The 4,103-nt window shown below is 38.8% G+C and overlaps 1 non-coding gene across 1 annotated transcript; it reads right to left on the minus strand.

Moving 5' to 3' along the window:
• Positions 1 to 200: 200 nt before the first annotated feature.
• Positions 201 to 276, minus strand: TRNAV-GAC (transfer RNA valine (anticodon GAC)). The gene has a single exon. It is a non-coding gene; the product is annotated as a tRNA-Val (tRNA).
• Positions 277 to 4,103: the final 3,827 nt, after the last annotated feature.

A 4,103-nucleotide genomic window follows, 5' to 3' on the forward strand; every position in this document is an offset into this window, starting at 1 on the left:
TATATATATATATATATATATATATATATATAAATATATATATATATATACACATTCAAACACGAAATCCCGCCAAACGGCGAATAAATACTCATATATACAGAAACAGATATAAGGAAAAGGGATAGGAACACATATAAAGGACGAACACAATAGAGGTGGGGAAGGCGGAATCGAACGGATCACAAGAGTAAAAATATTTCCTCAACCGGGACTCGAACACCGGATCTTTCCACTTGTCGGGCGGATGCTCTTAACCACTTGAGCTATCGAGGATAGTCAATTTACCCTGAGATCCGTGGGTCTAATATGTCGCCAAGCGCCCCGATTCTTTCAGCCAAGAGATGGCGTCAGGGGGCCGTTTCACCCACCAAAGGAGAAATAGACATATAATAAAACATAAAATGAAATGAAACATAAATGAAATATATATATATATCTTTCCTGTATGATGTTGTATGAATTCTAACCCACTGTCCTTTCCTTTCCTTGTGTATTGTCTATTTCTCCTTTGGTGGGTGAAACTGCCCCCTGACGCCATCTCTTGGCTGAAAGAATCGGGGCGCTTGGCGACATATTAGACCCACGGATCTCAGGGTAAATTGACTATCCTCGATAGCTCAAGTGGTTAAGAGCATCCGCCCGGCAAGTGGAAAGATCCGGTGTTCGAGTCCCGGTTGAGGAAATATTTTTACTCTTGTGATCCGTTCGATTCCGCCTTCCCCACCTCTATTGTGTTCGTCCTTTATATGTGTTCCTATCCCTTTTCCTTATATCTGTTTCTGTATATATGAGTATTTATTCGCCGTTTGGCGGGATTTCGTGTTTGAATGTGTATTTGGCCAATGTGGCTCATCTCTTTCTTCTGGCTATGCGTGCCACGAAACGCACTGTTCCTTTCCTGTATGATGTTGTATGAATTCTAACCCACTGTCCTTTCCTTTCCTTGTGTATTGTCTATTTCTCCTTTGGTGGGTGAAACGGCCCCCTGACGCCATCTCTTGGCTGAAAGAATCGGGGCGCTTGGCGGCATATTAGACCCACGGATCTCAGGGTAAATTGACTATCCTCGATAGCTCAAGTGGTTAAGAGCATCCGCCCGGCAAGTGGAAAGATCCGGTGTTCGAGTCCCGGTTGAGGAAATATTTTTACTCTTGTGATCCGTTCGATTCCGCCTTCCCCACCTCTATTGTGTTCGTCCTTTATATGTGTTCCTATCCCTTTTCCTTATATCTGTTTCTATATATATATATATATATATATATATATATATATATATATATATATATATATATATATATATATATATATATATATATATATATATATATTCAAACACGAAATCCCGCCAAACGGCGAATAAATACTCATTTATATAGAAACAGATATAAGGAAAAGGGATAGGAACACACATAAAGGACGAACACAATAAAGGTGGGGAAGGCGGAATCGAACGGATCACAAGAGTAAAAATATTTCCTTGACCGGGATTCGAACACCGGATCTTTCCACTTGCCGGGCGGATGCTCTTAACCACTTGACTTGTGATCCGTTCGATTCCGCCTTCCCCACCTTTATTGTGTTCGTCTTTTATGTGTGTTCCTATCCCTTTTCCTTATATCTGTTTCTATATAAATGAGTATATATATATATATACATATATGTCTGAACTGATAAAATTTGCCAGGCATTAAAACACCAAATATTTGGAGAACACTATTTAAACAGTCCTTAGCACATGGGAAAAACTGATAAAAAGGCACATCATGAAATGGCGGAGGAAATGATTAAGGAAATAAATCTCTGAAGTATGAAACCACAGAAGATTGAAGTTAATTTTGAAATATCTTCTTAGCGTATACTTTTAATACTTATCGCGCTAATGCGCACAAGCTTTATATTAAATTGATTCATTTAAAATCTAAATTATTTCCATATCTCTATTTGAGAATCGCAAAAATTTCTCCAAGCATTGTCATCGCAAGAGTACAGTCCTAGTAATCAAAAAGCTAAAGGAAGGCATAGGATCTGTCAGTACAATAACAAATTAAAATGAACTTGATTAAAAATTAAATGATCTTGAACTTGCATGGGAACTACTAGTTCAAAAATGTTTAGCCCTTTGCGAAATAAAAATAAAGATTTATCAAAAATCCAATTTTATAACAAGTTAATGTAAAAGAATTTCTTCGAATTAATTCTTACGTAATAACTAATGTTATGAAAATGGATTTTATGAAAATATTTAGTTTTTTTGTATCGATTAAAATAACTAGACGGGTTTCTCCTAATCAAATAATAGATAATAGAGTTAGAAGACTGTTCCAGGCGTTATGAAAGAACGTTAAATCCATAATAAGTAATTTTTACAACTACGGCTTCATTAGTGTTTACTGCCTCTTTATCACTGTAAGATCGGAAAATTTTAGTTCGCATCAAGTGTTAAGGCTAGAAGGCCATATTTTTTATCTCAAAGCTATTAAACATTCTAGTCCTTCTCCATTAAACTCAGTTCTCGATCTCTGTGCAAACACCCTGACTGCTATATCGTCCCTGAGAGTGAACGTGCGTGCATCAGATAAGAGGTACGTTATCGCCGGGAGTGACTCAACGAGCCTTCTAGCAGAGAGCCTCGCCAGTGGACGATGCGGTGGTGGAGTCAAGGGCACTGATCAAACAGAAGCACTAGCTGAAAGCGAGATCCACTACATAACTCTCTTAACAGATATCCGAGTTTCCTTGACGATCCATCGGGAACCGTATGCAGATAGCGCTGAGAGAGGGCCACCGGGACTGATCAAAACATGAGGTCCTCTCCGGAGGAAAGTGGGACTTTCACTCGGGATTAATCTTATCTCGAGCAAAAAGGGTTTTTGTTCCGAGTGGCCAACTATGAAGGAGTATATGGGATGCATTAGGGTCGTGGGAAACTTGGAGATGCGTTGAGGCAAGTGTCCACAGTTGTGTGCAGTGCAAATGGGCCGAGTTACCGGAGTGCTCTTCGTAGCCACCCAGATGTCGCTTAAAGGGCGAACTGAGCATGATTCACTTAAGCAGAATCCAATCAAGTGAACTTTAGAACGTTACTTTCCTCTGGAAACATTTTTTTGCAAGAGCTTAGTTTTCTTCAAGGATTACGTTAATTCCTTTGAATCATCTGTGTAACGTCCTCACTCTCCCTTTGATACCGAATCCGAAGATGTACTAAATTCAACCTTCGGAGGAAAAAACTGTGACACTACTCCAGGTAAGGGAACACGACTGCTATTTAAGATTCAGATTCTTAAATCTTTTCCGAAGTCTTGTTTACCTGTGCGTTGATCAGTCCTTACTTGTGATGTACATTGATCAGTCTTCACTTGTACGTTGATCAGTCCTTCGGTTTTGATGCCTTGGTATAAATATTTATCTCCTAATATCCTCTAAGCAGAACATTAATTAATACCGTAGGATTTCGCGGTACTCCGTTCTTCTGAAGATTAACTTTCGTATTCTTCCACGCTGTTCACATAAATGGTGGGGCGGTGGGAACACGAAATATCGCCTTCTTGAATAATTTATTTAAATGCGAAGATAAATGACGGCATCTTCAGAAGGCTTCACCTCCAAGAATGGATCATAAAGAGAATGTAATTTTTTGATAACTTGGGGTAATTTTGTTAAATTTTGGGCACTAAATGAGAGCATGTAATTGATTAAATATTGCCTTTCGAGTAAATTTTTTCAAATTTTAACCCTAAATGAGGGTACATTATTGATTAAAAATTAAATATTACTTTTCCGAGAGATGTGTTAGTCCAGTACGTAAAACATTGGGGTACTAGCCGGAGAGCAGGACCCGATTACCAATGAAGCCATTGAGCTGCCACAGCTTAACCTTAGTTTTGTGAATATTCGGACCCCAGATCTTCATGGGAAACTATAGGCGGCACAGGGAAAGGAACTTCCGCCTCCTTAATATCCATATGTGCGAATTTTACATGCTCTTGTGTCTAGCACTAGGTGAGTTCTACTCTCACATATCAAACCAAACTTCGGTTTGATAACTGTGGTGGTGGTATGGCTCTTTTGAATTTTATAGTCCTTATCATCTATGACTTTGA

Source organism: Hetaerina americana, unplaced genomic scaffold (assembly GCF_022747635.1).
Source record: "Hetaerina americana unplaced genomic scaffold, ioHetAmer1.1.p SCAF_2, whole genome shotgun sequence".
Taxonomy (NCBI): domain Eukaryota; kingdom Metazoa; phylum Arthropoda; class Insecta; order Odonata; family Calopterygidae; genus Hetaerina; species Hetaerina americana.